Source organism: Acomys russatus, chromosome 5, assembly GCF_903995435.1.
Source record: "Acomys russatus chromosome 5, mAcoRus1.1, whole genome shotgun sequence".
Lineage (NCBI taxonomy): Eukaryota > Metazoa > Chordata > Mammalia > Rodentia > Muridae > Acomys > Acomys russatus.
The window spans coordinates 53,541,183-53,564,270 of NC_067141.1; the positions used below are offsets into that span (position 1 = coordinate 53,541,183).

General features: G+C 42.4%; 1 protein-coding gene across 1 annotated transcript in view; it reads left to right on the forward strand.

The window, feature by feature from the left end:
- The first annotated feature begins 5,388 nt into the window (after positions 1 to 5,388).
- Stambpl1 (STAM binding protein like 1) overlaps positions 5,389 to 23,088 on the forward strand; it is a 55,230-nt gene continuing 37,530 nt past the window's right edge. Inside the window, exon 1 of the mRNA XM_051146353.1 lies at positions 5,389 to 5,564. The gene's annotated coding sequence lies outside the window, so the exon portion shown is untranslated. The remainder of the gene's footprint in view (positions 5,565 to 23,088) is intronic.

Consider the following 23,088-nt stretch of genomic DNA (forward strand, 5'->3'; position numbering starts at 1 on the left):
AGAGTCGCCTTGCTTCCAAGCACACAATGTTATCAAGTAGAGTCAGTTGGGTGTGTTGGTGCTTGTCTCTCTCCTGAGATTTGACATTAAACATAAGTCAGAACCAGAAAATTCTAAATCTGCAACCAAGTTCAAGGCTAGCCAGCCAGTCTGGAGCCATGAGCAGTGCTGAGTCAAGAGACCACCACTTTATGTGCATACCTCAAACTGCTGGAGTAGTACATAACCAGCTTGGCATCCAGGCTAACGCAAATTCAGCCCTGCACACTTTCTACTGCCAGTTCCAAGAAATAAGATTCCAACAAACAAGGAAACTAGAGACCACTCCAAGTTCTTGGCTTCCAGGTTCCCTAACGAGAGTGCAGATCTCTGTGTTATAACCAGAGGCAAGAAAGGACCTTTTGGTTTTGAGTCCCCACACCCAGAGGCTGTTCCACATCTCAGGACAGCTCATCGTTGATGTTGTGGGACAGGAAAAATCTGCTTCTGGCTGTATTGCGCGTCCAGTGGGACTCATATGTCATCAGTTGGGAAATACTGAAATACAGGGTTACTCAATGAAGCAATTCAGAGTGCAGTGCCCTGTTTCTGTGAATGCCAGCAACGAAGTAAATGACAAGGAAGTAGCATCTCTTAATTCATGGCTCTTTCTGATATAATGTATGTGTTTCCTTCTTTCTTCCTTTATCCCTCTCCCCCTTCATTTCTTTTGTTCCTTCTCAAATATTTGATATAGAACTGTATGAACTAGGTACTGTGACAAGCACCATTTCACCAGCATGTGGTTGCCAATTTCATTTACTTTTTATCTATTAAATTCTCCTTCCTTAATAATAGTGTTGGACCCTAGAGTCTACTCGGGTAGAGGGTTGTCGTGAGAGACCACTTGAGGACCACAGTGTTGATGCAAAAGCACAAGGTTTATTGCTGACTGCGCGTCAGGGGACCTCAGCACTCACTCGGGAGGGAGGCACACCGAGTCACTGTTACAGGCTGCTCTTAAAGGCTAAAACCGCAAAGGTTAGGAGGGGCTGCATGCCCTATGTTAGGATTGGCTCTGGTGGTCGCTAAGGTGCTTGTCTAAATGTTATTGTCTATTGCCGGGGTTGTTGGTCTTGGGGGCTATTCTTGGCAGGGAGGGGTGTTGGGGAGTTTCCAGAGAATTTCCAGATGGTACTTTTCTGAAAACTGTTTACCTTAGTTGAAATTGTTTATCTCGGTTGGCCACCTTGATCTCAGAAACTGAAACTGGCCTTCAATTCTTTCTGGGTCACTTTCCCAAGCTTGTCTGGGTCATGTTCCCAGGCTTAGGCTGAGAGAAAGAGAGCCTTACAATAGAAAGCCATGAGATTTATAGAAAAATTGGGAGTACAATTCCATATAAAGGAGACAGTAGCCATCCTAACAAATATCTAGGAGGTAGATTTAATAAATTCTCCGGGAGGTTTTTTTTTTTTTTTTTTTTACACCCTTGATATTACATGGATAGCAACTCTGTCCTTGTTTGATTAACACTGGATCATAAGCAGCTTCAATGTCCTTAACATCACAATAAACATCGTGATTCCAGCAGTTGGTCATTCACAGTACAATGGAAAACTCTTACTCTTCATTTCAGACTCCCTCTGGAGACATTTCTTCTTAAAAATGGAGTTACAGGGGAGAGGAGCATGTCCATTTTATAGTCTTCACTAACATACTGAAAAAGTCCTTTCCCATCAATCCAAACGACACCATGAGATGCGGAAGCCCATTTAATCGTACCCTAGCCAGCAATACAGATATGGCTGTCTGTGAAGAAGCAGTCTTGGCTAACATGATTTTTTTTTTTAATTCATGTATTTTATTTTGCATATGGAAATTATGTATTTATAATAAACTAAATACAGTAAGAAAAGTTGTGAAACTATCAGGAAAGTCAGAATGTTTAGCTTGTTCCTATTTGGCAACCTCAAAGAAAATACCATTTATCCCATCTAGGTGAATCTGAAGTTTTGTACCTAAATTATTCTCTGTCGTGTCTTGTATTTATCAACTTAAGAACATCTTTCTAGACCATAAAACGGTTTTTTTTAAAATCCTAAATAAAACAACGTAAGCCTAACTGTGAAAGTATGAATGTAGTACTAGAGACTGAATGCTAGATGGAATATACTCACCCGTTTTAAACAACGGTTTTGCCGCTAAACTCCACCCCCCAAGGCCTCTTCTTATCATTTATTTGAAAAAACAACTTACTCTGTAGGCCAGCCTAGCCTTTAGCTAGAACTCACCCACTCCAGATTCCCCAGCAGCTGGGATTATGGGTCTGAAGACCTCTCTTTCCCTCTTTTCCCCCAACTCCCTTTCCTTCTTCCCTTTCTTCTCAACCGTCTCCTTAGATTTGTGGATTTTAGTTAATCTTGAGATTAAATCCTTAAAACTGAAAGGAAACAATACTGTAGAGTAAAATTTGAAATCTAAGATGAAAAAGTCTAGACTCTTGTAGCTCCTCTTCACAGAGTACTTAAGTCACTCCCAAGTTCATTGTGGCAAACACTGAAGCCATTTTCACCAGCTTATTAGGAAAGGCACTGGAAGGCCACCAAGCTGCATATCAAACAGGTGGGAAGCTGCCAGTTGGAATCAGAATGCGCTTTACTATTCCACTACCCCAGTTAGACATCATTGGCACTGCCTGTGTAGGACAGCGCCATTGTCATCTCTGAAGCTACTGTCCCTAGACACGAGAGCCCCTTCATAAGTCATAGAACTATTTCTAAACTTCTTTAACAATGAAATCTAGAGTCAAGGCTGGATAGGAACCTCTGATTGGCTGAACTTAAGTCATATGATAGTGGCCTACCTACCAAAGAGGAGATGTGTGTGTGTGTGTGTGTGTGTGTGTGTGTGTGTGTGTGTGTGTGTGTATCTGCAAGTGGACACGAGAGGGAAGCTTCCAGGAGTTAGTTCTTTCCTTCTAGCATGTGGGAGACAAGAAACTCAGGTAGACAGGCCCAGCAGCAGGCATCTTTACCCTCTGAGTCATCTTGCCCAAAATGATATTTTTGTTTTGAGACAGGGTCTTTACGTGCTGGCTACGCTGACCAAGAACATTTAAGTCTAGTCAGTTCTCCCACCTTAACCTCCAATTAGTTGGAGCTATGGGCATGCATCACCCTGCTCTCTTTTTAAGAGGGACTTAGAACGATACATAGAAACATCCATCCATGACCTGTCACTACTGTAAGCATATATATAAAATTATAGAGTGTGATTATTTTTCACTATTATCACTGGAATGTAGATTTTTTCTAGCAAACAAAGAGATTATCCCATCTAGAACATCAGACTCAAATGTCTACCAAACCGACAAATGACACTGAAGTGCATGCACACACAGGAGTGACGGACGACCCTGAGACTGTAGAAAACTGAAGAACCTAAAGGAGCTAACTGCTACTCAGTTACAGTGGGTGGAGAGTCTTAACATCTGTTTTGATAAACATTAAAACTCTGAATTTTGAGGTGCTAAGGACGTTGCTCAAGAGTAGAGCTCATCCTAAGCATTCTTGAAGCTCTGGGTTTGATCCCTCCCACAGCAGAAAAACAAAATTTAAAATTTTAAATATTTGTGGAATTTTCTGGTTTGGGTATTTGGAACAACAACAAAACAAAACCAAAAAAAAAAAAAAAAAAAAAAAAAAAAAAAAAAAACCGAACACCATTGCTTCTTGAAAATCAGGGCTACAGACTGCCTTTGGCAGTGGAAGCTTATTTTTTAACATCACAGTCGGGTGGTGCCACCTTAGAAGGGGCTAAGGGTGAGTCAAACAGCTCAGAAGATGACAGAGCCCGGGTTGCAAGTTTGGTTTCCAAAGGAAAAGCCAACCAAAGACAGCCAGTGCGCTTCACTCCACCTGTGGCCTTCTCTCCCACTTAGAGCTGGGTTCCCACCTAAGCTGAACAAAAAGACCCCCAGTCTCATCAGAGGCAGCAGAGTTCCTAAAGTCCTGTCGAGTTGGTGGGGTCTCTGCCCCCTCAAAGAAGCAGCTTTTGAGATAGTCTCAGTTAGATTAGTATCACTGTGATAAAGCAACATGACCAAAGTCAATTTAGGGAAGAATGGGTCAATTTCACTTCCCCAACACAGTCCATTCTTGAAGGATGTCACGACAGGTTTTAAGTGGGCTAGGAATCCCGAGGCAGAGACTTATGTAGAACCCATGGAAGGATGCTGCTTAGTGGCTTGCTCCCCAGAGTTTGCTCAGTTGCCTTTCTTACAGCACCTGGGACCACCTGCCTGGGGGTGGGTTGGGGTGGGTGGTAGCACCAAGCACAGTGTGCTGGGCCCTCTCACATCAATCAGTAATTAAGAAAATGCTCCACAGGTTTGCCTACAGTCCTGCCTTGTGGAGGCATTTTCTCAAATCAGGTCCTCTCTTTGCAGGTGGCTCTACCTTGTGTCAAGTTTCCATAAAACTAACCAGCACAGACGTGGATTCTCCAGACTCCTTCCTTCCTGCCCCCTCTTCCTCCCACACTCTCTGATTTAAAGTGCGTCTTCTAGTACTTTGCCCTGAGTAAAAATCATAGATAAATACTTTTGTCTGTGTCTCATTCACGGAAAATGTGTAAGGCGCAGCTTTTATACATGGGGCTGCAGTAAGTATGTAAGGCTACGCTTACTGTGATGCGGGCACAGATGGAGGGCCACAGTGAAGACATGTTCTGATGGCAACAATATAGTAACAACGAAGAGCTATCCGTTTGTGTTTTCCTAGCTCAAGAAGGTGGGGAGAGGGAGAGGTATTTCACAGCGGGAGTACTTAGTCACAGACAAATCTCAAAATGGGATTCCTACATAAGCTGTAACCCTATATCCGAAGCCATGACACCGGCAAATCCGGCTTCATCATGGCTTGTGCGCCAGTTTTGGAGTAGCCCAGCCAACCCCCCCCCCCCCACCCCCAGCTTCCAGAAGTTGATGGTTCACAGTGCGGTCCAGGTGGTACAACCTTGGGCAGGGAGTATGCAGGTTGTCTGGGGTTTAAATCACAGGCAACCATTTCACTCTGGCCCTAGGCCATCCGCAAGGACCCCCCCACCCTAGAGGCTTTTCTGCAGCACGTGGGAGGCTGTGGCTATGGAGGAGGGGGCGGAGGCAGAGGCGGAGGCTGCAACCAGAGGCTGGGGCAAGGGAGGCCCGGACAGTCGCAGTGACAGTTTTGTTCCCTGCGTTGCTGCGGGAGAGGGTGTCATCACAGATTCAGAGGCCACTAGCCAGTGCGTGGGTTTGCCAAGGTGCTGGGGCTGTCCTGCCAGCAAGAAGAGCGAGCCCAAGCTACGAAAGGCATCGGAGCTCGTCCAACCACGAGCAAAGAGAACCCAGAGAAGGAGGCACGGCCAGGACCAGCCCGCGGGCACCTCCCAGCCTGGTGCCACCGTCACCAAGCGCCGGTGCCCTGAGAAGCAGCCACCGCCGCCCGGGCTGCAGCGGCTACACGGATGCCCGAGCCACGCGGCCCGCGCTGGGCCAGCTGCAGTCGCCATCCCACGCGAGCTCCCGACACGCACGACTGCTGGTAAGCGGCCGCACACGTGTGCCCGTTGGCCGGGAGGTGCGTGGAGATGACTGCTAGCTTCTTTGTAGCCCTGCGGTCTCCGCCCCACGCGCCCCTCTCCGCCCTAGGTTTAGTTTCTTTTGGCTGGGGAAGTGAGGAACTGTGCTTCCTGGCCTCTGGGCCCTCCAGTTGGCGACCTGGACCCGGCTGCGCGTGCTTTTCTGGTTCAGACTTGGGGTGCATCCTTGCAGATGATGTCAGGCTTCTGAGAGCCCACCTCACTGGTTTTGCGTGGGGTTTCACGTTGCTGCACCGGATGTCAAAGAGGGAGGGGCGAGAACTGGTAAAACACCTTCATACTGGAGGGTGGGGGGGAGGAGAGGGCTTTCTAGATGTTGCATTGAGAGGGCTTTCTAGATGTTGCATTGATGCCATTTAGCCCCGTGAGACATATTCTCTTACTGGAAGTACTTGAGTGTTCGCTAAAAGCCTCAAGGGAAATGCACAAAAAAGGCGCAGTGCTATTAAAACATAATTTTCCAGAACTCTCCGAAACAACTGATGAGAGTCTAGTGTCCAAAGTGCTGTGCTTAATTGAAATTTAAAAGAAAAATTCACAATGAAACAGTAAATCAAGAAACAGAATCTGATTTAGAGGATTGGGGAAGGAAATGTCTAGGTTGGTGTGAGGGGGAGGGGCCGGTCTGCCTTCCCGAAATGAGTGAGCCCTAGTGAGCACTCCACTTTCCAGACCTCCTGCTAGCCACTGAAAATTAAACGAAGTCTTAAGTTTTAAAAGTGTTTCCAGAAATAAGGTTAATCTGAGCTTCTGTCAAGGTCAACATTGATTTGTGAGAGCAGACAAAAACCAACACTTGAATGTTTGACTTCCGGTTTCAATTTTTACATTAGTATTTGTTTTCAGACTTGTTTCAATGGTCAATTTTTTGTACTCCTGGCAGATGGTAAATTGAACTTTACAACTGTACCCTGTAACTTTGCTGGGCATTTTTTTGGATCTACTGTAAATATCTGTGTTCATTTTAAACGTGTTCATGTCTGAGCAGTAGGCTGATCCCATTAGAGCAATGGTTCTCAACTTTCCTGATACAATTCCCTCAGGTTGTGGTGACCCCAGACTTCATAACTGTATGCTGTATGAAGTATGCTACTTCATAACTGTAACTTTGCTTCTGTTATGAATCTAAATGCAATTATCTGCTTTCCAATGGTCTTATGGACTCCCGTAAAAGGGTCATTTGACCCTCAAAGGGATGGAAACTCGCAGGTTGAGAACCATGATCAACCAGGAAAATTAACTAGATTTAAGTCATTTGTTCCACTCGCCAATAGCAGGGTGTGTAGCTCGTGGAAATCCCATGCTGGGTACTCCTCAGCTGTGATGTATGTCTGCATCAGCAGCTTCTTGGGAATTTTAAGAAGAATTTTATTTTCTTGTTTCCTTAAGTAAAATATGTATCACTTAACCTATAGAGGCAGATTCTAAGTCCTTTACCCATTTCCAAGGGGTAGTAGCTTGGAGGAAGTAGTGAGGGGCCTTGGGTTCTGTGGCTGCACTTGGCACTAGAAAGCACTCTTTTGCGTGTGTGTGTGTGGGGGGGGGGTGTTTGTTTGTTTTTTTCGAGACAGGGTTTCTCTGTGTAGTCTTGGCTGTCCTAGAACTTGCTTTGTAGAGCAGGCTGGCCTTGAATTCATATTGCTCCGCCCACCTCTGCCTCCCAAGTGCTGGGATTAAAGGCTTGAGCCATCACTCGCCCAGCTTTTACAAAGCAGTCTTAACTGTATCTCTGATTGGTTGCTGAAAGGGATGGTAAAAAGTTAGAGTTGTTAATAATAGTGAACACTTTCTACTTTTAGTTGCTTGTGACCCCTACTTTAAGGAGTCTTCTCGGGTCTACTTTTGAGGATAATCTGGGAAATAAAATAAGACAAGCCTGATCCTCCTCAAATTAGTTGTTTGTTTGTTTGTTTGTTTTTTTAAACACAAAACTAGGCTTCATTTGTTCATGCGTGTCATTGTGCTGTTTTTATTAGCTCCCTGCATGGCTCCCCCTTCCCGTCACTCTCCCTGTTACCCCTTCATCCTTCATCCCCCAAACGGTTCCCTTTCTGTCTCCTGACATATGTACTACTGTTTCTTGTTCCCTCTTTCCCCTTTCCCCTTCCCACTAGATAAACTTCTTTCACCCTCTCAGGTCTCCTTTCCGCTTTCATATCCTCTCCCCCACCCCCACACACACTGAAACCTAGAATCTGTACACAAGAGAAAACATACTATTTGTCTTTCTGAATCTGGCTCATTTCACTTAATGTAGTGCCTCATTTTCTTTGTAATAATTTCATGTTTCTTTTCAGCTGAATAAAAAAAAATCTTTATAGGCTCATGACATTTTCTTTATCCATTGATGGACATGTAAGCTGATAATTTTTACTCAAAATTACGAGATGCATAGTGTAGATGCCCCTGGGTACCTGTCAAATGGCCTCCTGGCCATTTATGTTGTCATGTTAGAAACTTTTCCCCCACTTACTTATTTAGCGTATGTGTGCACATGGGCATTAATTAAGAGGACAATTTTGAGGATTTGGTTTTCTTCAACCCCCTATCTGGATCATGGGGGTTTTAACTCAGGACCTCAGCCTTGGTGCAAGCAGTTTTACACACTGAGCCATCTCTGAAGATATGCCAGTTGAGACCTTAATTAGCCCACTGGTGTCGTGTGTTTCTGTTTAATCAGCAATGTTTTTCTTGACATATTTATGGATTTATAAGTTATTTCCATTGAAACTATGAGAAATGACTCATGGTTACTGCTGAAAAATAGCAGAGCCAGGGCTTAGGGCTGATGGGTTTCAGCTGTTCGATAAATAGTTGTCAAATGAGCAACAGGTTCTAGAACGTCTTTGTCTTCCCAACCTAACTTACATTGACTCTTCTGGTATTGATTTTCTTTTTGGACATAACTTTATATGAGTCACTAAATGTTCCATCAAATCAAAGGATAGCTAGTACATTCAGTGAAGAAGATCAGCTTCCTCAGTGGGAGGACCAATAACCATTGTCCTAAAACAGTGGCTCTCAGCCTTTCTAATGCCAGGACCCTTTAATACAGATCCTCATGTGTGGGGACCCCAAGCACAGAATTATTCTATTGCTGCTTTATAACTGTAATTTTGCTACCATTATTAATTGTAATGTAAACATCTGATATATAGGATATCTAATATGTGGCCCCTAAGTAAGGTTTGATTAGTCCCAAAGAGGTCATAACCCACAGGTAAAAAACAACATAAAACACCATATTGAGACCTGTTGACCTGTTTCTCCCAGCTCCATGGATGTGTCTATCCTATTGGACTGTGTCCTGATGCACTATGCCCTATTGCGGACATATTCAGAAATCCTGAGCTGACATCACAGAGTCCCATTCAGGAATAATCTGGATGGAACTACATCTGGATGCAGCTTTTGTCAGAGATTATTTGCATCTCTAAGCAAATACACTGAATGGCTAGTACAGTTCTTCCTCTCTGTAGGCCAAGTAGAGAGGCCAGTTTAACATTTGGCAAGCTGCTCAGTCTTCAAACCACAGATCGTTTGATTCCCTTTCTAATTTTAAATTAAGTCCATGTTATTTTTGACTATCGAGGCACTTGGCTTAGAGACATTAGCTCAGATGGGTGGATCCTTCATAACCTGTATTTATGAAAAGTAGTCTCTTAATCCAACCACCAATGATTTGTCTGAGGAACTCCTTTGGAATGTTAGAAGTTTATCTTCTTCTTGCTGTCTCTCTGACCTTCCATTCCTAGTCATCAGCAATTCTCTATGTGATTCGGGGTCTAACTTCAAGATGAAAGTTAGAAAGCCACTGGAATTGGCTTAGATATTAATATTGTATCATTTAACAATAATGCAACATTAATTATATATTCTTCCCTTTATATGCTTCTTTGAAGAGGCTTGTCTCATTCTGAATAAAAATGAGCCATACTCAAAAATAAATGTGTAAAATTAAAAATTTCTTTTCACAGTTTTGAAATAACACAAACACTGCTATTTTCTGCATAATGAAATATGGTGTTTTTGTATCAATAGTCCTTTGATATAAGTAGGCCTCTGAGAACCTCCATAATTTCTTATGGCTTTTGGAAGCCATGCACTAAGATTTTATTTTATGAGTTAGACAACAGCAGGTTCCTTGACAAAAGTCAGTGATGGAGGCATATTTGCATAGGTGCATTCTCCCAACTGCATAGGAATGGGCTAGGAATAAGAAAAAGAGGGAGTGGTAACCTAGTGTTTGTCAGTAACAACCTAGTAAAAGATCCTTAGGACACCAAGATAAAGACAATTTCAGATGAAGACAATTTCAGATGTCAGGATTCCTTATATAAAAATAGGCATACAAATAATTATCACCATGTTACACTCTTGTTCAGGCACCTCAGCCTAACCTCAGCATTCTTTTCTTCTGAGCCCTGGTATAACTTCAGAACCTTGCAAAGTTTGAGAAGTGTTTATTAATAGATATTAGTTACTGATCATGCTATCTCAACAATGGTGGGGTGATTAGAAACATGAATTTATTTTTCCTTTTACTAGTTGTGTCATTGGGAAAGTAGCTCACTTCTTTGAGGCATGCTTGACTCATCTTTCAATTGGGAAATTTAATTTCTATTTCATAATAGTTGAATTGGAAGACGTGAATAAGTACCTGTGTAAATAAACATTATCTGATACGAATGAAGAGCCATGTGTGCTTGTTACTGTTTTCAATATTTATAAAACACCTATTTGTAGTAGACACCTTTCTGCATATTTTAAAAATTGAAGTACAAAGAGGCCTGGCATACTGTTAAGTGCCATAACCTAGTAGGTGACATATCTGGGAATCAAACCCAGACTATCTGCTTCCAACACCTGCTTTCATCCTATGTGTGCGTTTCCCTGTTGCCTATACTGCATATTGCCTCCTAGAGATACTAACAAGTACAATATGTGTGATTTTTTTTCCCCCATGGAGCATCACAGCTCCCAAATCAAACATAGAGTTCCCATCTCTGCCTTAGAATTGTTACTCAGAGTATTGTACTTTATGGAGGACTATTTTTCCTTGACGTTTTAGTATTTTGTAGATTATTTTTAATAGCTCATTATTGGAAACTCCATGGAATCTACAAGAGTAACCCTAGCAACAATTTCTAGTGATGGGGGACACGGAGCCTGGACTGATCATCTTCTGTAGCCAAGCAAGGCCTTAAGTGAGGGGATTGGGACATGAACCCAGCCACTAAACCTTTTACCTACAGACCTGCCTGCAGAGTGTGCTTGGACTAGAACCTAGCAGAGTCATCGTCATAAAGACCTGAGAGACTTCACCTAGACACTATAGGGGCAGATGCAGAGTCTCACAGCCAAACATTAGGCAGAGCTCCCCAGGTCCTGTGGAGGAGGGACTAGAGGGGTCAGGGACACACTAGGAGAACACAGCCCACAGTATCAACTGATCAGGATTCATAGGATGTTGCAGAGCTCTAGAAGCCTGTACAGGTCTGAGCTGCATATATGCATACATGTTAAGGCTGAGTAGCTTGATGTTCTTGTGGAAATCCTAACAGTGGAAGCTGGGACTGTCCCTGACCTTTCTGCCTACTTGTGGAACCCTTTTCCTCCTAATGGGTTGCCTTGTTTCTCCTACTGGTATGTGCCTGGTCTTATTGTAACTTGTTATGCTGTGTTGGGTTACTGTCCCTGGGGGGAGGGCTGCATTTCTCTGAAGGGAGGAGGAGGGGGTAGGACTGGGGGAGAGTGGAGATGTTGGAGGGGGAGACTTAGGGGAGGGGAGGGGAAACTGCAGGTGGCATATATGAGAGAAGAATAAAAAATTTTAAAGGAATTCACACACACACACACACACACACATATGCATGTGTGTGCACATGTTCGCCTTAAGTCCATATATAAAGATCAGAAAATAACTTTCAGGGGTTGGTTGTCTTCTTTCACCTTGTAGGTGTTGGGGATCAAATTCAAGTTAGTAGATGTGGTGGCAAGTACTTCTACCAGCTGAGCCCTCTCACTGGTTCTAATTTGTGTTTTTACCTTTGCTTCACAATGAGTTAATTTTCTGTCTTGTAAACAATAAACATACACAGCACATACATCTACCTTCATACTCAACAACTGTACTTGAGATAGGGTGGACTTAAAATGTGCAGTAGATCCTGAGTCTGTATTGGCTGTCACTATTCCAAGGACCTCTGTAGAGGAATTTTAATTTAGAACATGGTTGCTGTGGCAAGGGATCACATCCAAAGACCTTCTAGGTCTGTGTCCCCAGCTGGAGTATAAACAGGCCTTTAATCCCAGGAGACAGAGGCAAGTAGATCTCTGAGTTCCAGGCCAGGCTGATATAGAACAAGGTTCAGGTTAAGAAAGGCTTAGGTTCAGGCATGGTGACACACACCTTTAAATCCCAGCACTCAGGAGACAGAGGCATGCAGATCTCTGAATTCCAGTCAGTGCTGTTCAGGCAGTTCCACTGAGTCAGTGAGTTGAGGACAGTGCAGTAGAGTTGAGTTGGTGTTGGTTCAGTTCCTGGAATTCAGAGGCAGTTTTTCCAGGAGAGTTTTACAGACACAGGTTGTAGAGAGAGCAAGTTAGATACAGATAAAGACAGACCAAGCCTGAGAATGAGAAAGAGCCAGAAGATTAGAACAGATTGGTAGAGTTAGTTTGAAGCCAAGCAGAGAATATGAGCAAAGTAAATTGTAGCTGGTCTTTGGCTTCCTTTTTTTTTAATTTTTAAATTTTCTTTTATTAATTTATTCTTATTACATCTCGATGGTTATCCCATCCCTTGTATCCTCCCATTCCTCCCTCCCTCCCATTTTCCCCTTACTCCAGTCCCCTATGACTGTGACTGAGGGAGACTTCCTCCCCCTTTATATGCTAATAGAATATCAAGTCTCTTCTTGGTAGCCTGCTATTTTTCCTCTGAGTGCCGCCAGGTCTCCCCATCCAGAGGATGTGGTCAAATATGAGGCACTAGAGTATGTGTGAAAGTCAGACGCCACTCTCCACTCAACTGTGGAGAATGTTCTGACCATTGGCTAGATCTGGGTAGGGGGTTGAAGTTTATGGCCTGTATTGTCCTTGGCTGGAGCCATAGTTTGAGCGGGACCCCTGGGCCCAAATCTGCCTATCATAATGTTCTTCTTGTAGATTTATAGGACCCTCTGGATCCTTCTACTTCGCTATTCTCCCATGCTTCTCTCATCTGGAGTCCTAATAGGATGTCCTCCCCTCTGTCCCAGTTTCCTGGTAAGTGAAGGCTTTCATGAAACATGCCCCTTGGGCTAGTACACAGATATAAGTGAGTATATACCATTTGACTCTTTCTGCTTCTGGATTAACTCACTCATTATGATCATTTCTAGCTGGAGAAATGGCTCAGAGGTTAAGAGCGCTGGTCTTTGGCTTCCTTAAGTAACCACATGCGGTTCTCAGAGCCTGGATTATAATTATTGGTAGGGAGAGCACCCTCTTTCTCTGCCGGGCCTCCGCCCCGCCCCCTCCCCATGCCCTCACACCCTGTGATGGTGCAGAGTGGAGATGTCAGCTCCTGCAGATCTTCTATAGGGGACCTAGTCTGCCATCACCAATTTAAACACTTTCACAACATTACATTATACTTTCTAAATTGTGTTCTTATAAATAATTTGGGGAAGTCTTAACTAATAGCTAGTCTTTGGTTTGTTTTCAGGCTGGACCTGGCTGGCGTTTAACTCAGGGACACACAAGGCTGTATTAAGCATAGACTTGATCACTGAGCTATACAGGTCCAGTCCCAATGTTGTGTCTCACTAGAGCAGGTGAGAGTTTTTCCTGGTCTTGGATAAAGCTTTTCGATAAACGATGGAATACTTTCTTGAGGGCATTTTAAATATCTTCTGTGTCCTTTGATTTAAGTATTACTTTATTTAACCAAAGTTTCATCCCTTCTAAAAGAAAGTCTTCCATTTTCTGAGTTTTAGCTTGACTGCTGATGACAGAACTTGAGATTTTTGGTGAATTTTGGTAGCTTGGTTTTTAAACATTCGCCATAACTAATGCTTTAAGGACATCTCAGTTGAGCCAGAGATTTGGCAAAGGTTCCTATGAGAGGTAACTTTAAGTGAACCATCACAGATCAGTCACTGGTGATTTGACTGGGTGATTCATTGGCTTGATTTGGAAACAGGAGGTCAGGATGACTCATTTTAACCCTTTCTGGCTCCATGTGTGCCGACTTCCTGTTTTGCATTTGCCTGTGTTCAAAAAGAAGGTCCTGGTACAGGTCCCTTGAAGAACACTATATCTCAAGCTCAAATGACCGAGCAGTAATCAGCCTTGCGCCTCTCATTAAAGGCGGAAGGAAAACTACATTTAGTAATAGGATTACGTTTGAATTGCTCCTGCTACTGATCGCATGATTTCATTGATTCAGGTTGTTATACTGTGCCCTTCCACTAACGCTGTTTCCCTTAACAGCGTGGCTGTGCATTTCTGTGGCTACAAAGAAAGCTAGAGAAGTCTTTCTTGTTCACGGATTCACGCTTCTGCCTAATGGTGGATTGGCTCTGCTTCTTTCTCCTATCCGTTTTATCCCCAGAAGGGTTGTTTCTAATTTGTCACATAATTTTCTTTCCCCTAACAATAAAAGTGAAGCCAGGAGATGGAATGAGATAGGAAAGGGCTGCAAAGGGTACTGCTTTGTGTGGGTGTTTCTGTTCAGGAGCATGGGGAAGCTGCTCACTGACTCAGTGCAAAAGTCAAGTATGCAAATAAAATTAAAAACAACTCAGAATGGTGGATATGAAGCTTTGCCTTTCCAATTAGTAAAAAAAAAAAGAAAGAAAGAAAAGAAAATCAATGTGTAAATGTCAAAAGAAATATAACTGACTCTCATGTTCTAGTGACATATAGTTGAGTTTCTTTTTTCAAGTAGGGTATTGTCAAATAGTGAATACTTAGAAAGGTAAACCTCAACTTAGCCCCCCCAAAAATACCTTCCATCCTACATACATGGTTTCCCTTTCAGAATGTCAGAGTGGTGTCTGGCAGCTTCTGTCTAAAAGTCTCTGCAAGAGATTTGGATGCAATAGGTTAGGAAGGCATACTTTGAGAACCACAACTAACAGCGAAGTCTAGTTTCCTATCCAGATACTTAGTTCTGCTTTAATTTTTGAGCATGTATTCCTTCTGAATTACATATCCATTTCCACATAATCATAAAGTACAACACAACTCTCAGGGCTGCCTTGGAGTTCTTAGAATGGAATGGTGTTGCACCTTTCATGCCCTTTGTAATACCTGATTGTGTGGGGGGGGGCATTGTTGTTGTTGTTGTGTTGTGTACAGAAACCCTCAGTGTTAGCAGGAGTTTGTAGAGATGTCAAATGTCCTTCTCAATGCCCACTGTTTGTAGATAGGTTTGGTCAAGGGAAGGCTACAGAACATGTAGTAGACAGTGCAAGGCAGTCTAATAATGTGTGAAAGAGAAGAGGATCAGACCAAGAGGGTCCTAAAGGTCTGGCCAAGGTGCTTAATGTGGTCATTCCTGACAAGGTACCCTTTGGGGCTCAAGGCCTTGGGCAGCTTCCACAGATGCCACAGTGGAAGCAATAGGGCAGAGGATACCCAGAGATGAGAATCCATTAGCCAGCTCAGAGATGGCGTGGAGGAACCTGATTACTCGCCCAAAGCCATATAAAGTGCTGTCTCTTCCTAGATAAATGAGGCCTCACCCTTGATTTGTATTCACCCAATTCCCAGTGTCCAGTGTGGTGACTCCATGCCACTCACTCCCTTGGCCTGCACCTCTTGCCTTCACCCACGGATTAAATGTGATAGAAATAAATGTATCCCTCAGACTGAGTCACATGGTACTCCATCCAGAAACAGAGGAATGAGCTGAGCCAAGCCAAGCACAGGTTTGTCACCATTAAATGCAAATGGGAACTTGAGTAAGGACCCAGCTCTGGATTGAGTAGGGCCACCTTTAAAGATTTTGCAGTAGGGCTCTCCGTCTCCGTGCTCACAAATGTCAACAGCCAGGAAATTGTTGTTGGGTTCCAGTGATTGACGTCATGATGCGTAACACTGACATCACCCTGCTTGCTCATCTGTTTGCACACAGAGAAATTGACTAGCCAAGAACTCGAGCTTTAAGCAACCTGCTCAAAACTTATAAGCTTAGAAAATACGTAACTTTTCAGTCATAAGGTGATGCATGCATGTAGGAAATGATACAGAAAATGAATTAGAAGTCTCCTGTGATGCTATGTTTGAGGAAAAATTCAGCTGTGTACCAGATGGTTCAATTCCTAATGCCAATACAAGACGCATCCATATGCATGCTACAAGCATGATGTCTTGCCTTGAGTGCTTTCTACCGCTTGGTATTTTCACTGGATACTCTGACTTGGACAGCTTCGCAGTCCAGTATAGAAACATTTAATTCTTTTTCTTTTTTTCTTTTTTTTTTTTTTTTTTTTTTTTTTTTTTTTTTTTTTTTTTTTTTTTTTTTTTTTTTTTTTTTTTTTTATTTATTTATTTATTTATTATTTATTTTATTTTTTTTTATTTATTTTTCTTTTTTTTTTTTATCCCATCCCTTGGATCCTCCCATTCTTCTTCCCCCCTCTCATTTTTTTTGGCTTTTAATAACGTGTACAAGAGGCCAATTTGTGCTGCACAAATACTCTGTATGTGGGGACATGCCATCTGTCAGATTCTTTTAAATGATTCTCTTCAGATGACTATCTTTATTTCTAATTTTTAATATTTTAAAAACATGCCACAGTTTTGTTTTGTGTGTGTGTGTGTGTGTGTGTGTGTGTGTGTGTGTGTGTGTGTGTAAGTAATAAATCTAAAGAACAATTTTCAAATTTGAACTGCTGGGTCAACAAGAACATATGTTCTTCAGAGTCATCACTACTGAGTCTGACCAGTTATGTGAATTTCATCAATCGAGTAAATAAAATACCTAGTTTAAGTTCAAGGCTTTGGTTTGTTTAGTTTTTGTGGTGCCAGAGATCCAACACCTGTAGCTGGTGCATTCTGGGTAAACACTAGACTACTGACCTATAGTCTTGTGTTGTGATTAGGTTTGCTTGTTTGTTTGTGTTTTTAATTACTCATGAGCTTAAACCTTTTCCTCGCTTCACATGTGGCTGTAAAGATTTATCTAAAAACTTGTTTGTGTTTCACATCTTCATTCAGGCTTGTTTCTTTACTACTGACTTGCAAATGTTTCATCTGGTATAGTGGCAATGGGTATAATAGGGGCTGCAACTGGTTCAACTATTATGTTATGAAGGGGGAGATAAACCTATTTCTGTTTTGATCCGAAGTGTGGGATAGAGAAGAGGGCAGGATGTTTACCACATAGATGTGAGAGAGCAGGATGTTTTCCCACTTAGAAGTCGAACTACTTCGTGGGGAAGCGTAGTGAAAAACATTCTTGAACAGACTGAGAGGATATATATATATATACATGAGCCCAAAACAGGAGAGAAGGCTTTTTGGTTGGGACTTGGTGTTTGGTTGCTCATCCCTGCACTGCAAGAGGCTCCTACAGAGAACTGCTCCAGGGAAAGATTCAAGGCTTTGAACTGCAGCTAAGGCTTGAGGTTCCAGCTGCTGCTCCCGGTTTCGGCGACAACTTTGGTGGAATTGCTGGTCTGCTGAAATCCTGCTGACTACGCCAGGAGAATCATTCCTTGGAACTGATACCCAGAAGGTTTGGTTTCTTTATAATGTTCTTTAATATCCATTTCTGATAGTTTGGGCTAGTCGGGTTGTTAGGGAGGTAGGCTCGTTTAATAAGTAGACAATAAAATATAATTGGTAAGAAAGTTGAGCCTACAATAAAGATACTATTGAAACACTTTTAAAATACTTCATTTTAGTACAAACTGAAGCCAGACAAGAAATCCCAGCAGGGTGGGGCACTGGTTGGCATGATGTCCCAGCAAGTAACTGAAGAGCTAATGGCATTTGACAGCTGCTGGGGGAGGGTCAGTCAGCTTTCTTTAATGAGGTAACCCCTGATAGGTCAACCACACTCCAGGGCAGGACTGACTTCTAAGAGTAGTAAGTAGGGTAACACAAACTGGACTCAAATGGGGGTGGGAATTGTGACTTAAACTTGGGTAAAAAAAAAAGTGGAGAAGGGGGCTATGGGAGGACTTTAAATGGTGAGTATGATCAAAATACATAAAGTTCTCAAGGAATTGAAATGTTTCGTTTTAAAATAATTACAAATTGCCAAAAAATTGTAGAAATAACCTACAAAATTTATTTACATTGTTTACACTGATTCTGTAAATATTAACAGTCACAGAAGTTATAGTCCTGCTGTCTAAGGTTTGACTCTTTATTTCAAATTTTACCAAAGTCCTTCTTCTGGCAGAGGAACCAGTTCAAGATCACATTACACTTAGTTATCTCTTCTCATCAGTGTCTTTAAATCTTGAATCATCCCTCAATCTTTCCAGTTTTCATGATCTTATGCCTTTTTAGAACATTTTGGGGGCTTGTTTGTTTGTTTGGTTTGACTTGGTTCAGTTTGGTTTTTTTAGGCAGTCACTCGATTCTGGTCTATTTGACATTTATTCAGTTTTATATAATCGCTAGTGTATAAGCTAGTCTAGTGGCAATCAGAACACCCTGCCTGAAGAAGAGATGGTTAAGCCATTTCTGTGAGGATGGGTAGGAAGAAGTGTAGGATGGCGGCATACACATTTGCACTGACTTTGCATGAAGCATCTCAGTAACTGAAGATGCTGGTGTGTGGAGTAAGGGTGTGAAAGAAAGCAACTGGGTCAGAACGACCTTGGCAGGACCTATTGTAGACACTCAGCTGTCCCTTTTTATCCATGGCATTGAGTTCTTTGGTTTCAGCTACCTGTGACCAAGAAAGAAAAAAAGGGACTGCAATACAATATTTTGAGAAAGCAATTCTAGATCCACAAATCTCTCTTTAATTTTAAACACTAGCTATTTGAGAATTTCATACAATGTATTTGGCCATATTCACCCATCCCCCAACTCCTCCCAGATGCACCACCCCCTATCCAAACAATTTTGTGCCCTGATTAAATCTTTTGTGTATTGTTATAATTGTTCTATTTTGTCATTAGTTTTTATAAATCTTTTAAGTGTCTAACTTATAAGTGAAACTGTCCTAGATACACATGCTAAGGGGGAACAAAGCATATATTCAAATTTTGGTCCTCTGTGTAGTTTTAGGCATCCAGGGAGGGTGTTTAAAACATATACTTCATAAGTTAGATACTATATTCATAACTATGACATTAACAATGGAAATATATTAAAGACCTTTAAGCAAAGAAGTGATGATGTCCGAGTCAGGTATTAAGAGGCCACAGCATATGTCACATAATGGAGTTAATCAGAGAGAAACAAGTTAGAGGCAGATAGATCAAGTACTGAAGCTCCTCCAGAAAGGTGGGCAGAGAAAGTGGCAAGTATTTAGGGGCCTCCTGACAAGATAGAAGATGCAGGCTTGAGAGACATTTTTGAGAGCAAATCAAATAAATCTACAGGTGGAGTTGGTAGGTAGAGTCTGAGGTTGAGGGAGGGATAAGGTATGCTGTGTACTGTGTGGTGGCTCATTGGATATTGGTAAGGACCATATTTCCAATCCCCATCTCTGCTGCCACTCGCAGCATCTTTATTTATGTTTCTGCATCCCATTGTATCTGGGCTGTTTCCACGTTCTATGAGTATTCTTCAAAAAGTCCCCCCAAACTATATTACCCATCCCATTTACTGTCTCTAGTTCAGGCCTGGGCTACTTCTTTCCACGGTGAAAGACTCGCATCCTGACTGGGCCACCACATCTTGTCTTCTCATGGTCAGAGAAGTTTAAGTTTGTCAATAAGTATTAAATGCCTTATTTGGAAAAATCACCTTATTATCCTGAATTGATAATTAAACAAGAAGTTAAGTACATCTCGGGAGACTCATGGGTCATTACCCAATTAAAACTTGAGGCAAAGAAAAGAAGGTTGTTTTGCCTCGGAAAATGAACTACAACCTGTATTTTATTCCTAAGCTAGACATGGCCAAGAGCTATTCATCAAAAAATGTCTAACCATAAAGGTGTCAGAATTATTTTTTAAGAGGTAGACATATTTTTCAGTTATCTTATGATTGGTGAATTTGGAGATCTGCCTTAGCCAGCTTTGCCACCCTGGTGAAACTCCTGAGACAGATGAGAGTAGGGAAGATTGAGTGTGACTCAGGGTTCCTGGGGCTGTTTGAGTTCTCAGTCACCCAGCTCCATTACCCTGCAGTCCAAGACAAGGCAGAGCATCAAGACAGGAAGCAAGTGGTGGAGAATGGCTGCTCATTTCTCAGAAGCCAGGGGAAAAAAAGCAGAAGGGGGGAAAAGAAGAAGGTGTGTATGTGTGTGTGTGTGTGTGAGAGAGAGAGAGAGAGAGAGAGACAGACTGACAGACAGACAGACAGACAGTGACTCATGTGTGGGCATCCAATATCACCATCAAGGGATGATCCTACAAACTTCATGTCTTTTCACCAGGCTGCACAGCTTAAAGGTTCCACAAGATCTCAGAAGTGCTATCCACTATCTGAGAAACAAGCCTTCACAGTCCATTAGATAGCCGATTTATCTAATAGATGGATATATATATATATATATATATATATATATATATATATATATATATATATATATATATATATATATCTCAGCTGTACCAGCCATCTAATGCTGGCTGTTGGCCAAGGGAAAGACTTGCTGGTTGACTGCTTGCCTAGCAGATGGGAAGTCCAGTACTTATCGTCAGTATCTCTTCTGCCATGGATCGATTCATTAGAGAGTTCAACTTGTTAAAACTTGATAGGAAAATGAAGCATCTTTCATATAAGAAGTCTTGCTAGACTAATACACATGCAAGGAGTGATGTCAATTAAGAAAAATCACCCTTTTCATTACGATAATTGTTTCAGACAAAATTACACTTAGCAGAATATGTGTATACTCTTAAAACAACTGCTTATGAATGGTTTTTGTTTGGTTGGTTTTGGGTTTTGTTGTTGTTGTTTGATTTTTGTTCTTGTTTTGCTTTTTGAGACAGGGTTGTGTTGTTGTTGTTGTTTTTTTAACTAAAACAGGTAACAATTTTATTTTCACATTCACAATATAAATGAAGCCTGTACTTTTTAAAATACCACTTCTCCCCTCCAAAACTATTCTGTTGGAAAAGGGGAAGTTTTCTTATCATGCAGCTAGAAAACACTCAGGCTCAGTATGGTGCTCTCCTGGGGAAACAGAACAAGAAATACAAAACTAATGGAGGAGGGCCTTTCTGCTTTTACTTGTCTGGCTGAGTCATGCCAGGCCGAGTAGGAACCATCATAGGGTAAGCAGAAGGTCTCATCATTGGAGGCCCAGGCATCATGGGCATCTGGCCTCCCATGGGTGGCCTCATTCCAGGAGCAGGTCCTATGGGCATCTTCCCACAAGGAGGAGAGCCCATCATGGGCATCATCTGAGTGCCTCCCATGTGGGGTGCAGGCATCATGCCAGGATGAGGAGGTTCCCAGAGACTGGGAGAAGGTGGGATCATGGCCCCTGCAGGAGGAGGAGCAGAGAACAGAGCTGGGGTTATCTTTGTGAAAACGCGTCTGTTGTTTTTTCAGTCAGGCTCAGGGCCAGCTCCTCCATCCACTTTTAGTCGTAGTCTTTCGCATTCTCTTTGTGATTCCTACTGCTGCAGTGTGTCTTCCTCACAGATGGAGAATCATGGATAAGAGACGTATCACAGTAGTCACAATAAAACTTAGGCATGTTTGCTCCGCAGGCTGTTAGCTATCTAGTTCGAGAGAGGGTTTTTCTTTGTAGCCTTGGCTGGCCTGGACCAGGCTGGCCTCAAACTCACAGAGATCTGCCTGCCTCTGCCTCCCTGAGTGCTGGAACTAAAGGCTTTGCCACCAATACTTTTATATATATACTGGGGGGGGGGGGGGAAACGGCCTTTTTATAGGGGAACAACTGACAGACACAGCTTAAATCATCAAAGTTCATTTCTCTGATAATCAGACAAGCCAATGCCAAATCTCTGGATGCACCCTTAGGATACACCGTCTCATCTGCAATAGTTTTGCTTTAAAATGCTAGGCTCTAATTGATGCTTCGTGGTTACTTTGTATTAGGTGCCACACTCCCTTTACTATGCAATTGTTTAGCACCTTTACCTTTCTGCTGCTACCCTTGCCCTTAAACAAGGTCTGAAAGCTTCCATAGGTCTCTGTGTTTATTCCCTGTTGTTTCACCACCTTCTCGTTTGTAGATGACGCGGAAGGAGAAATACATTTATATGGAACAGCAGACAGCATATTTGTCCTTAGCCAATATTGAGTGGGAAATCACAGTTGGAAGCCCTGGTGGAAATGAAGGAATACAGAGCTGCAGCTCAAATTAAATGGTAGCCGTGAAGAAAAAAAGAAAAGAAAGAAACAGAGAAAGAAACCCCACTGTATTCTGTAGTATAAAGACCTTCCAAGTGCAAAGATGGAAAACCAACTTTGGGGATGCAGGTTGAGGGGAGGGGAAGAGGAGAGATACCTCCATGTCCTAGAAACCATAAGTACGTTCTAAAGAAATGTCGGCTGAGTGAAGGCTTAAGCATTTTTACTGTCTTAGAGGAATTTTACTTGATGCAGTGTCTCAAGTTTTTATGTAAATAAGCATATCTTGGACTGCTGGATTTAAAAACAGAGACATCGAGATAGCCAAGGGCACCTTTCCTAGAAATTCTGACTCACTTAGGATTAAAATTTTTTACCTCTTGTTGCCAGCATCTCTCTTGTTACTGTGGTCCAGGTAGTCCAGGAACTACCTTCAGAGGAAAAATTATATCAGCATCCGAGAGATGCCACTTACAGGGAGGGAGAGATAAGAGAGCTAGGAACCAGTTGCTTTTTAAGCATTTCCTTGGCATAAGGACCTCCTGAAGAGTGCTTAACTCATTACTAGAGAGAGCCAGGAAAGGGGAGGTGGGGAGTACCCTCACCCTGCCAGACTATAGTCGGATTCACTGACAGCCTTTTATGGCTTTTGGTCACTGCACTGAAGAACCAAACACAAATGCAATTACACACAGGAAGGCAAGGAACAGTGCAGAGCTGTATGGCAAAGGACAGATACTTCAGAGTAGCTGGCTATCGCTTTCTTTTGTTTGCTTTCAAATAGTGGTGTCACACTAACATCATTTGCTGGAGAACTCTCCTTAGGAATTTTATGACAATTACATAAAATTAGTCATGGCTAAGGACTGGCCCTATCTGCCTCAGAGCTTCAGCCATCTTGGCAAGCAGAGAGATTATGTCATTAAAAATGGGTTTGTTGAACTAAACACCTTTGAATAGTATTTTTTAAGTAATTTGGAAAAAAGGGAAGCATATTGCACTATACTGTAGAAA